This window comes from Podarcis liolepis (genome assembly GCF_965112155.1).
Source record: "Podarcis liolepis genome assembly, chromosome: 15".
Lineage (NCBI taxonomy): Eukaryota > Metazoa > Chordata > Lepidosauria > Squamata > Lacertidae > Podarcis > Podarcis liolepis.
The window spans coordinates 19,017,475-19,030,990 of NC_139566.1; positions in this window are offsets into that span (position 1 = coordinate 19,017,475).

Genomic DNA, 13,516 nt, shown 5'->3' on the forward strand with positions numbered 1-13,516 from the left:
ACAAGACGCACCTAGTTTTTGGAGGAGGAAAACAAGAAGAAAAAAATTATGACTCTTAGAAGCCAGAACAGCAAGATGGATCACTGTGCAGTGAAAGCAGCAATCCCTCTTGCTGTTCTGGCTTCTGGGATAGCTGCTCAGCCTGCATTCGCTCCATAAGACGCACACACATTTCCCCTTACTTTTTAGGAGGGAAAAAGTGAGTCTTATAGAGCAAAAAATACGGTATATTCAGTACCTACTGAAGACCAGGGGAATTTATGCAATACTACCTGCCAACAATTTTGGATATTCTTGGACGCATATCTCTCAAACCTTAAAATTGGAAGACTTGGATTACAATATATTGGAGAACAATACATTTGGATTTATATTTTGAATTACAATTAAAAATTTGGATAACCTCTTATTTGCCGCCACCTCTTTGAAAAGGAAAAGAACTACTGAAGAGAAGTACACAACTCTATATTAATAGTTTCTGTTGGTTTTTGTTTAATTCTAGGCTTTGATCTGGGTAAGAAATGTCCTATTTGATATAGGGTATGCAATTTTGAACATAGAAAGATTTGGCTGGGGTGCAAGGGGTCTGAGAGCAACAACAGTCATTTCCTGTTTTTTATGGGTTTATTGGACTTTTTACTCTCTCCCATCTTTTTGTTGTTTTTTTCATTGTATGGAAGGGACTGGTAGGGAGGGGGGTAACGTTTATGGGGTAAAGGAAAAATTTATGGTTTAGCTTGGGAGTGGTAAAATACTTTCACTTTTGGGCAGAACCAAGAAACACAGGTGTGACCTTGAACAGATCATAATATCCCAGGCTCAAATCTTCCATTCTTGGGCAAGGTGATTGAGCGAGTGGTTGCTGAACAACTTCAGGCACGCCTGGAAGAAGTGGACCATTTGGATCCCTTCCAGTAGGGATTCAGGCCTCATGAAACTGCCTTGGTTGCGGGCTAGGGACAAAGGTGAGAGCTGTTTCCTAGTTCTGCTGGATCTCTCAGCGGCTTTTGACACCACTGACCACCGAGACCAGTCTTGAAAGACCTACACTGGCTCCCAGTACGTTTCCGAGCACAATTCAAAGTGTTGGTGCTGACCTTTAAAGTCCTAAACGGCCTCAGTCCAGTATACCTGAAGGAGCGTCTCCACCTCCATCGTTCTGCCCGGACACTGAGGTCCAGTGCCGAGGGCCTTCTGGCGGTTCCCTCGCTGCGAGAAGCCAAGTTACAGGGAACCAGGCAGAGGGCCTTCTCAGTAGTGGCACCCGCCCTGTGGAACGCCCTCCCACCAGATGTTAAAGAGAAAAATAACTACCAAACTTTTAGAAGACATCTGAAGGCAGCCCTGTTTAGGGAAGCTTTTAATGTTTAATAGGTTATTGTATTTTAGTGTTTTGTTGGAAGCCGCCCAGAGTGGCTGGGGAACCCCAGCCAGATGGGTGGGGTATAAATAAATTATTATTATTATTATTAAGACATTAAACTGTGGGAAAACTCTCTAGTTTAGATATGGCAGGAAAACAGGATGCAGGTGCTGTTACAAGGAAGGCCACTAGTGAAAGGAGACGTGCAAGTGTACAAGAAGAGACAATAACAGAAAAAATAGGGAAAGCAGAACATGCTGTCCTTCTCACACAGCAATTTACTGAATTTAGAAAGGAGATGGTTCGGCCCATGAAAAATTTGGCTCAGGAAGTGCATTCAGATTTGGAAAAATCTAATAAATTGCTGACAGAACAATTTGGGAAATTGGGTGAGAAGGTCAATAATTTAGAAACTAAAGTTGACAATTTGGAAAAAATCAGCGAGGAGATAGGACATTTGAAGGAGGAACAGAAAACTGTTATGGGAATGGTGGGAGGCCTGCAAGAGAAACAAAGTGATCTGGAAGATCAAATTCTTCGTTTGCAGCTGAGAGGGAGGGAAAGAACAGTGAGAATAAGAGGGCTACCAGACTCAGAGGAAGAACAGAATTTAGAAAAGTATGCAATATGTGTTTCCTGAAGACAAATTATATCCAATTTTTGTTTTGAGATTACATGTACAATTCTGTTACATTTAGCTTTGCTATTCAAACCGTTAACATTCCAGCTTAGTATTTTAAGATTGGCCATTGTCAGAGTCGCTTACAATATCTGTTTTTCCACCTGTTGCTCCTTCCAGTGAAAGCCGCTCCAAAGCAGCTGCTTGTTCTGCTAGTGGGTTGTCATGTCCAGTGTTTAGGTCTCTTCTGTGTTTTTCAAAAAATTCTTTGGCCTGGTATTCTGTTGTCAGCCTATTTATCTTTTTCATAAATGTAAACAAGATCCCCTCTGGGTATTCCCATTTATATTTAATGTCTACTCTTCTCAATGCTGTTGTAAAAAAACGGTATTTTTGTCTTCTGAGTTTAAGTTTAAATGGAATCTCCTGAAAAATATTGACTTTCTTTCCAGCAACCACGAGATTGTCCTCAAAATTTTTCTGAAGAATTGCATCCCTCATTTATTTATTTTTTGTAGCAAATTTTAATAAGACATCTCCTGGCTGCCTTCTCTGTCAACTTTCTCTCGTCCGTACCCTAAAACAGCTCTTAGTCATTTCTGCCACCCACTCATGCCTCTCCCCCATCCACTCTGCAATTGTCTTTGTAACATATGTTTCTAAGTTCTTGTCTGCTTCTGAATCTGGTAGGCCTCTTATTCTCACTGTTTCCCCCCTCTCAACTGCAAGAGGAGGATTTGATCTTCCAAGTCATTTTGTTTCTCTTGTAGACCTCCCACCGTCCCCATAACAGCTTTTCGTTCTTCCTTCAAATGTCCTAACTCTTCAATAGTTTTTTCTAACTTATCAACTTTCGTTTCTATATTATTGACTGTCAGGGAACTGCCATCGGTGCAGGAGGAAGAGAGGAAAAGTCGGATGGATTACAGAGAGCCCCCAAACGTCGTGGAAAGCAGCTCCTCCTCGGCGGGGGAGAGTAACCACGCCTCCAGTGGAGAGGAGCTGCAGGGTTCGGAGGAGGCGAGACACCTTGTCTGGGTAAAGCGGGGAGGGGAGAGTTCCACCGTTACCCACACCCTACTTGCGCAGTAAGGTTTTGCACCGAGAGGGGAGGCGCAGACTGGGCGTCAAGAAATTACTTTGCTGGGGAAAGTTTAAGCCCCGCCCACTCACGGATTCTGCCAGTGAATGAGTCAGCCACGGGAGAGTGGCGCTCTGGACAGATAAAGTTTATTTTTGCAGCAAAAGTAAGGCTTCACAGCCGAATAGGGAGGTATTTGCCTGCTTGCTCTCGAGCAACCCCTTGGAAACATAACATTGACCTTCTCACCTAATTTTCCAAATTGTTCTGTCAGTAATTTATTAGATTTTTCCATATCCAAATGCACTTGTTGAGCCAAATTTTTCATTGACTGCACCATCTCCTGTCTAAATTCCATAAGTTGCTGTGTGAGAAGGTCAGTATGTTCTGTTTCCCCTGTTTTTTCCATTGTCTCTTCCTGTGTACTTGCACGTCTCCTATCAATAGCAGATTTCCTTGTGACAGCTCCTGTGTCTTGTTTACCAGCCAGTTCTAGGCCAGAAAGTTTCCCCATAACTGAATGCTTTTATTTTGAACTGTATATTGTAATCTAAATCTTCCAACCTTTAAGCTTAAAATATATACGTCCAGAATTTCCAAAGTCCAAAATTTCTAAAATCCAAAATGTAAATCCATGTGAACTATATATTGTAATCCAAATCTTCCAACCTTTAGGCTTAAAATATGTACATCCAGAATGTCCAAAGATATTAAAGTTATTTCTTGGCAGGTAGTATTGCGTAAATCCCCTGGTCTTCAATAAGCACTAAATATTAATTCCAAAACTATTCCAGGTTCTCCTTCCTTCTTGGGGAATTTCTCCCCTAGTGTGATGGAGAGTTCTCCTGCTTAGCTTTGGCTTTGTGCCACTAAGTTCCAGGGTTTAAAATTGGGGCTTGTATTTCCACAACACTTTTATCCAAGTCTTTTTACTTTCTACTCTGCCAAAGTAGCAACCTGTCAAATTCTGTCCAAATGTCAATTTGTATCCAATCAATCTTTATTACGGTCCAGAGACCTAACAAATCATTACAAATCAATTTGTATCGAAAGGACAACTTGACACAGCTGTTCAGTATGTATCCAAAGGAAAGAGAGTCTCAAAAGTCCAAAGTTAAACTTTTACTAAATCTCCATAGCTGCAAATGCCACTCTGCTCCCCATTCACACACAAAAAAAATCCCCTTGCAGAGCCTGTCCGCAGAAATCAGAAGCCGACTTCCTTTTTTGCTTCCGTTTCACCAAATCAGTCAATTTACCTCTAATTCCTTTTTAAAAAAATGCTTGATTTGGCTTTTATCTCTAATTGGAAGATCCGGTGCTTGTGGTGGCGGTGTGTGGCTTCCGCAGTAGAGTCCGGTGGAGCGGTGAGCGGACTCAAGCCTCTTCCTTTCCCCCGCGCAGAAATGTCAGCCGGGGGGAAGGGCGCCTCTGTGGGGAGGTTTTTTTTTGGGGGGGGTCGCCTAGCTGTGCCATGCTTGACCAGCTGTCCACAGAGAAAACTGAAAACCTGGATGCTGCCTCTTTTTATAAATAAATGAAATAAATAAATAAATGAAAAGTGGAGTTGCTAGGGGCCTATCCAGTTCCTGTGCTGGACTGTTGAACTGCTGCAATACACTTTCTGAAGAATGCAGAGGAATACGGAGTGGACCCCAACTGCATTGCCATTGCTGGGGACAGTAGTGGAGGCACATTTGCTGCAGCTATTTGTCAAGAACTGTGACCAGAGAGGATCTCCCAAGACTGCGAGCTCAGATCCTGATCTACCCATTCCTACAAACAGTGGACTTTGATTTGCCATCCTATCAGCAAAACCAATCAGTTCCTCTCTTGTTCAGGAAACGAGTTGTTAAATTTGGTTCGACATATATCACTGGGAAGGAGATAAATGTGGATAAAAGGCGCTCCTCTCCCTCCTAATTTGCGGGAGAAATACCGAAAATGGATCAGTGCTGATAACATTCCAGAAGAATTTAAGGTTGGGGCTATGTCCTTAAAGCTCCTGCCCCATTTTCAGAAGAACTTTATGAACAACATAAAAGAGGTCTTGAGGCAATGTTTTCGCTCTTTGTTTACTGGTGTTTACTGTATTCATGTGTTTACTGGTGTTCATGTTTATCTCTACTTGTAAATTTATATTTATACTGCTTCTATTTAAATACTCCTCTTGTTGTTCGCAGTCGCTAGATACTGTTTATCTCTTTGTATTTCTTATTTTGGCTGTCATCGTGGCTAATTCTACATATTCTATTAGTTTAAGCAACCACTGGTCTTTGGTTGGGATTTTCCTCTCCTTCCACATTTTAGCATATAGCACCCTTGCTCATGCTGTTGCGTAAAGGAAGAAGTTTTTTTACTTGATCTGGAATCCCCTGTCCTATTATAGCAAACTGGAATGCTTCTGGCTTCTTGGGGAAGGAACATTTAAGCATATTCTTCAGTTCTTCATAAATCATTCTCCAGTATTATTATTTATTGCAAGTTTGCATTGCCAACACATGTGGATTAATGAGCTCCCCTTGTCTAAACATTTCTAACATAAGTTGGATCCTCTTTTCTACATTTTAACCTGTTTGCTGGGCATTAAATGCCATCTAGAGGTTATTTTTTGGATGTTTTCTCTAACTGCATAACAAGATGAAAATTTCATCATGTTATTCCATAATTTTTCCCATGCTGATAATTCTATACTTGTGATGGGACAACGAGCTGCTTGTGCGTAAAATCCAAGTCCCTCAGAGTTTGATCAAGTTTGCAAACCTCTGTCTGTAACGGAGCCCCTGAAACATGGCTCCCTCAGTCGCTGGCAGATTCCGACAGTGGTTGCTTTCGGAATCGCTTCCAACATAAAAGCTCCTTAACGGAAACACGTCTTCTGGACTCTCTACATGACAGTTTCCGGCGAGGAGTGGGTGTCCCTACAGGAGGTCCTGAAACCTCCCCACTGCCCTCGCTGGAAGTGTCTCGGAGCCATCCCTCCTGCTCACTTTCCCTCAGCTCAGCTCCTCTCCCCCTACTGGTTCCCTCTTCAGCTGCTGAGTCTCTCCCCACCTGTGTGAGCCCTTCCACCTCCCTTCCTTTCGATGGCAGTTCCCTGACATCCACCTCCCCTCCAGGGCCCCCTTCACCCCCTCCCGCCCCCTCCTCTATGGGCGGTGAGGAGGCAAAACCCCGGAAGGAACTTCCTTCATCTTCTGATGTCTCGAACACTTCTCTCCACCTGTTGCGGTTCCGGGTCTCGAAGTACTCCTCCTCCTCAGAGTCCATCTCCCCTTCCCCTTCCGAATCCGTAAATCCTTCCAACTCCTCCTCTTCATTGGTGGTGCCAAAGTATTCCCTCCGGAACCTCTCCACAGGCTGAGGTTTCCTTGGGAACCTTTGATGGAACGTTTCTATCAATACCTCGTCATTGATATCTTCTGCCATTACCCAAGTGTTTTCTGACTCCGGTTCTCCTTCCCACGCTACCAAATACTCCACCTGATCCCCCTTCCACCTGGCGTCGAGGATTTCTGCCACATGGCTGCTGCATTCCCTTTCTTCTATGACCGGTCCCCGAGTGGACATCCCTTCCCGTCCCCCCTCATACGGTGACAGTAACGACCTGTGAAATACTGGATGCAGTTTCATGTGGTTGGGTAACCGGAGCCTGAAAGCCACTGGGTTGACTTGTTGAATGACCTCAAATGGACCCAACCTCCTGGGTCTTAATTTCTTGCAACCTCCTTTGAACGGCAACCCTTGGGTTGACAGCCACACCCGATCTCCCACCCTTATGGTTTCACCTTCCCTTCGGTTCTTGTCTGCCTGCCTCTTGTATTCTTCCTTCGCCCTTTCTAAGTTGAGTTGGAGCTGACGATGGATTGCTTCCATTTCTTCTACAAAATGCTCGGCTGCCGGGACACTCCATCTCTCCCCTCCTCTCCCTGGGAATGCCCTGGGATGACACCCATAATTAGCCAAGAAGGGGCTCATCCCTGTGGACACATTCTCTGCATTGTTGTAGGCAAATTCCGCCAGCGCCAACTTCTCTACCCAGTCATTCTCTCTGTCATTGACATAACACCTCAGGTATTGCTGGAGGACACCGTTTGCTCTTTCCGCCTGCCCGTTGGTTTCAGGGTGCCGGGCAGTCGAAAAGTTGACCTCCACCTGCAGTAAGCTCATGAGCTTCCTCCAGAACCTGGAAGTAAATTGTTTTCCTCTGTCTGAGACCACCCTCAATGGCACCCCGTGCAACCTAAAAATGTGTTCTACAAATAACTTCGCTGTCTCTTCCACCGTGACTGCATGCGAGCAGGCTACAAAATGGCACATCTTTGTTAGTAGGTCTACCACCACCATGATGGCTGTTTTCCCCTTGGACTTTGGCAGATCAGTCATAAAATCTATCGACACTGCCTCCCAAGGTCGTTCTGGGGTTGGTAAGGGTTCTAATAGCCCTGCCGGCGCCCGCCTCTCCCCTTTGGCTCGCTGGCATTGCTCACACCCACTTACATATTCCCGTACATCTTCCCTCACCTTAGGCCACCAAAATTCCCTGGTGACCAACCACATGGTTTTGTGTTGTCCAAAATGCCCCGCCGTGGGGCTGTCGTGCAACTGCTTGAGTACCCTCCCCCTTAAGTCTCCTTCGGGGATATACAGTGCCCCTTTGTAATACAACGCTCCATTTCTTTCCTCGAAACCCCCTGTTTCCTCTCCCGCACCCCTAAGACCTCTGAGCTTATTCTGGGCATATTCATCATTCTCTGTTTCCTCTACCAGTTCTCTTTGCCCCAACAATGCCGCCCCACACACCCAGCGGTCCTCTGGGATGACATGTCTCTCTTCTGGTGCCCCCAAAGGGGTGAACATGGTGGTTTTCCATTCATCCCCCTTCCTTATTCGTATCAGGTTGTACGCCCCCCTCAGGTCCAGTTTAGTAAAAATCTTTCCCTGCCTGACCCTTGTCAAAATGTCATCAATTCTGGGCATCGGGAAAGTCACTGGTTCTGACACTGCATTCACGGCCCTGAAGTCCACTACAAGCCTGGGTTTGTCCGTGTTTTTTTTGTCCACAAAAAACACTGGGCTGCCCCCCACCGCCCTGGACTCTCTGATGAACCCTCTCTTCAGGTTCTTGTCAATGAACTCCCTTAGCTCCTGCATCTCTCTGTCTGACATGGCATACAGCTTGCCTACAGGGAGCTGTGCCCCAGGTAGTAAATTGATTTGACAGTCAAAGGGTCTGTGTGGGGGTAGTTTGTCTGCCTCCCTCTCGCTGAAAACATTGCTCAGGTCGGCGTACTGTTGGGGAACCTTCCCCTTCTCCGTTACTTCTGTCCCTGCTAGAGTGGCTCTGGCCCCTCCTTGAGCCTCCCGCTCCTTGCAGTGTTCTAAACAATGCGCTGACCCAAAGGAGACCACTCTCTGATGCCAGCCCACTAGCGGATCATGTAACGCTAGCCAGCTCATCCCCAAAATAATGGGAGCTCCTCCCAAGGTAGCCACATTAAACGCTATTAGCTCAGTGTGTCTTGCTACCCTCATTATCATTGGGACGGTCTGCTGGCTGACTTCTCCTCCCAGCAGCTCCCTTCCATCGATCGTGGTCACCTGCAAAGGGTTACTTAAAGGGATAGTCTGCATCTGGTGCTCAGCAGCAAACTCCTTACTCATGAAATTGCAGGAGCTGCCTGAGTCCAATAGCGCCTTTATCTTTAGTGGGTGTCCGTTAGGCAGCTCTAGGAACACCTCTATCACTAGGGCGGGTTTTGGAGGTTCCGGCGTGGGCACTTTCACTGCTCTTTGGCCTGGCTGCTGTGCCCCGATGGTGGCAGCCAGGCGTTGGCTTTTACTTGCTCCGGTACCTTTTCCTCCCTCTCCCCAACAGCTCCCGCCATTCCTTGCCATTCCTTTCTTTGGGGGCAGACTCTGGCAAAATGACCTGGCTGTTGGCAGAGATAACATTTCTTGGCGCCCTTCCCCTCCTTCTTCCGCTCTTCACTGGGCTTTGAAATTGCGCGCGCGCGCGCTGTTCCAATTTCCATTGGCTCTCCCGGCGGGAACGGTGGCTCTGGAATCTCTGGAATGCGAAGCTCCCTCCAACGCTCCCCCTTCCCTTCCCGCCTCTCCAAGGCTCTCGCCTCTTGGCGCGCTCCTATGGTCAGCGCTGATTTGGTCAGCTGGTCCATAGACTCTGCCCTGGGCGCCCGGGAAAGTTCATCCTTTACCGCCGAAGCAAGCCCTTCTTCAAAGAGCATTTGAATGGGTTCCGCCGATAAATCCCACCCCAATTTATGGATCAACATGGTAAACTCAGTCCAGTACTCACGAACAGATCGGCTCCCCTGTTTGCACGCCATTAACTGTCTGCGTACCACTCCCTGCTCAATATCGCTGGAATACATCAAATCCATGGCACGAAAAAACTTCCTCATGTCCTTCAGGATGTCATTGTTTGTTGCCATCAGGGGCCTCACCCAGTCTTTCGCCCCCTTTTCGAGATGCCCAATCACAAAAGCCACCTGCGATTCCTCGTCGGGAAAGTCATCAAACTGCAGGTTAAGGGCATATTGCATCTCTGTCCTAAAGGCATGATAGTCCTTGGGCTCCCCCCCAAACTTCTGCACCAATCCTGGCAACTTTCTGGCGAGCGGGGCGGTTTTCCCCTTCTCTGCATCTTGAGCCCTCCTCTCCTCGAGCCTCGCCGTCTGCAGCGCTAGCTGGACCTCCAACGCCCGGTACCTTTCTTCCAGGCTTGGACCCGCTCCAGCTCCTGCTTCTCCGGTTCCGGCTGGGTTGCTCATGATGCCTTCTCCTGCACAAGCTGCTCACAGAGACTGTCGGAATGCTGTGATGGGACGATGAGCTGCTTGTGCGTAAAATCCAAGTCCCTCAGAGTTTGATCAAGTTTGCAAACCTCTGTCTGTAACGGAGCCCCTGAAACATGGCTCCCTCAGTCGCTGGCAGATTCCGACAGTGGCTGCTTTCGGAATCGCTTCCAATATAAAAGCTCCTTAACGGAAACACGTCTTCTGGACTCTCTACGTGACAGTTTCCGGCGAGGAGTGGGTGTCCCTACAGGAGGTCCTGAAACCTCCCCACTGCCCTCGCTGGAAGTGTCTCGGAGCCATCCCTCCTGCTCACTTTCCCTCAGCTCAGCTCCTCTCCCCCTACTGGTTCCCTCTTCAGCTGCTGAGTCTCTCCCCACCTGTGTGAGCCCTTCCACCTCCCTTCCTTCCGATGGCAGTTCCCTGACAATACTGTATCCAAAATAAGACACCCAATGAATCATTGCCTTCTTCACCAACTTGTCTTTGGTCTCCCATTCCAAGAAGATCCCAAATTCTGATTCTTCTCCTGCAAATCCTTTCTCTTCATCTTTCCTGAATAGCTCATTTATTCAAAAGTACTGAAACCAATCTGTCACAAATTCTTTAGTTTCTTCTCCATTTTTTAGCCTTATCAAATCACCTTGGAATTCCAGAAGAGGCATTTGCATGGGGTTAAGGCAGAGTGAGGCCCCCCAGACTCCCAGACTATCCCTGTGCCTTTAACCTCTCAGCTGACTTCTCCATCTCTTCCTTGATTAGTCTGCTTCATCTGAGGTTACAGCCTGTTTTCCTTTTCCTCCTCCTATTTCTCTCTTGGAGTCTAAGATGAGGGAGCACCTTCAAACTATCCCGAGACAACAAAAGAGCAGGCAGGGCTGCCTTTTTCTTCTCAAGTCTAGTTCATAAGTCTAGAACTTGATACCTTTTCCTTCCAAGTATTTCCTACAATAACCAGCTTTACTGTTTTCTTACGTACAAGCATCTGTCGGTGTGTGATTGCGACAGGTAAAGTCTGCTCTCTAAAATCTATTCACAAGAATGATGCTGTTTACTGACCCAAGAGCTTCAAAAGGTAAAGGGGGTCAATAAAATTTCAACAAATTATTGGCCCATTTATCCCAATAGTGTGGGAGAAAGGAGATCTACCTTATAGCTAACTAGAGTGAATGATGTCAACATGAAAGTAAATATTTTTTCATTCCCTTCTGCATAGAAACATCCACTCTGAGGAAAATAATCTAAAGCTAGAGAAAGGAGCCTCTGAGCTTAGTACGAAGGGCTGTGTGGAACAGGGGTAGGCAACCTAAGGCCTGGGGGCCGGATGCGGCCCAATCGCCTTGCCAGTCTGGCCTGCAGATGGTCCAGGAATCAGTGTGTTTGTACATGAGTAGAATGTGTCTATTTATTTAAAATGCATCTCTGGGTTATTTGTGGGGCCTGCCTGGTGTTTTTACATGAGCAGAATATTTGCTTTTATTTAAAATGCATCTGTAATGGTTCTAGGGGTTGCTCGTGCATAAGCAGGTGTAGGAATGAAAAATCACGGGAGACGAGAGAGGCAGGTGTAACATGAGGCGTCTGTCTGGGCGGACCCTGAAAAGCCTCTTTTATTGAATATTACAAACATTGCCACAGGTAGGCCTGTGGCTGATTGGTTGATACATACACAAAGAAACTTGTGATTGGTTAACATAAGTACTAAGGCGGGAATTACATGTGAGAGGTGGGGATTACATGTGATCATTTATCATTGATGGAGTAAAGGCTGGGAATCGGAGCTAGAACTAGACAGGCATGAAGCCTCCTAATTGAATTGTAACTAGAGATTAATATGGCACAAACAATATAACAATCAAGTTCTGTAGATGTGGTCAGCTAGGCATGGAGAGCAGGTACAGTTTGTTTTCCATGAACTTAGGATGTCTGTTACTAATGATTGATCATAACATGAAACAATGTAACAATCAAGTTCTGTAGATGTGGTCAGCTAGGCATGAAAAGCAGGTTCGTACAGTGTGTGCAAAAGCAGGGAAAAGCCTACAAGCAAGATTTCTCAGAAAGCAAGAGAAAAGAGGAGCAAGGCTTCCCCATAATGGAGCAGTTTTGTGCAGAAAGAGACTAACAGTTATGTGCAGAAAGAATACTTCCCTTTAAGCAGGTGTCTATCTCCCCGGCTGGGTGAAAACACCTGGGTGGGTTGCCAAAGTGAACCTTTTCTGTCTGGACAGCCACTCACCCGTGGCTGACTCAATCGCTGGCGGAATCCGTCAGTGGGCGTTTCTTAAACTTCTTCCAGCAAAGAAGCTCTTTGATGCCTAGTCTCCTCCTACTCTCTCTGCGTGAAAGCCTTCTGCGCAAGGAGGGCGTGGGCAACGGAGGACCCCTATTCTCCCCGCTAGTCCCAGGCAAGGAGTCATGAGACCGCCTCACCGCTTCCCCCATCTGCCCCCCTTCTCCACTGGTGCTACGCTGATTCTCTTCCCCAGAAGATGGGCTGCTTCTCCCAATCCCTGGACGCTCTCTGGAATCCCTCTGGCTTTTGCTCTCTCCCTCCGGCACTGATGGCAGTTCCCTGACAGCATCTCTGGGTTATTTGTGGGGCATAGAAATTACTTCATCCCCCCCCCCAAAAAAATATAGTCCAACCCACCACATGGTCTGAGGGACAGTGGACTGGCCCACGGCTTTAAAAGGTTGCTGACCCCTGGTGTGGAGTGTCCTGCGAGAGTATTAAGGCAGGAGTTAGTTGGAGGGCTGAGTTTGAGCCAGGAGAAGTAGAAGCTGTGAGGTAAGTCTACTGGAGTCTCATTCCAGTCAGGAGGGGAGAGATCTTCTAGAAAAAGAAGACTCCCAAACCATTTAAGAGGGGTGTTCTGATCCCCTGTGTCTGTTGTCCATTTAGAGTACCTCAGGAATGGGATGGTCAAAAGGCTGGGGAACTGACAGAAACAACCACCTTGTTTGAAAACCAATGTATTAAGCAGTGACAACAACTGTGTTAATAAATTGAAGTAACTGAAAATAAGCTGAGCATTTACCATCTAGTCTATAAACCTGTAATATCTAACTGATAATAAGCAACTGAAGTTTAACAGAATCTAGTGGGAGGTTTTATTTACCTGATGCTTTAAGTCTTTATCCAAGCAGAAATATAGATAGTTATATGGATGAAAATGTATAGTTATAATAGGTTAAGTTATAGAGCAAAGATAAATGAAAGAGGGTAAGGATTTGCTGAAAAGACTTGGAAAACGGGAATACAAAAGGGGAGGTGTGAGGAGGTCAAGGAAATAAGCAAATGAGTTCAAAGATGCTGAAAAATGGATTTATTCTTTTTTAAAATATCTTTTTTCTTCTTCTTTTTCCTATTTCTTTTTTTCTTCTTCTTTCTTTCTAGGTTGCTTTTTTGTCAACTTTCTTGCTAGCTTGTGTTTGTTAGTTTTTGTTTGTTTTTTCTTTATGTGTAATTTTTTGTATAATCTCAATAAATATTCAATTTTAAAAAAAGGAATAAGTCTTTATCCAAGCAGTCTGGTAAGTCAGTGGTTTGAAAGCTTGTTATTCTGGAGAGAGACGAGAGATGCTGTTCACAGTGCCATCCCCAAATGGGAAGTCCAGAGGTTCCATTATTG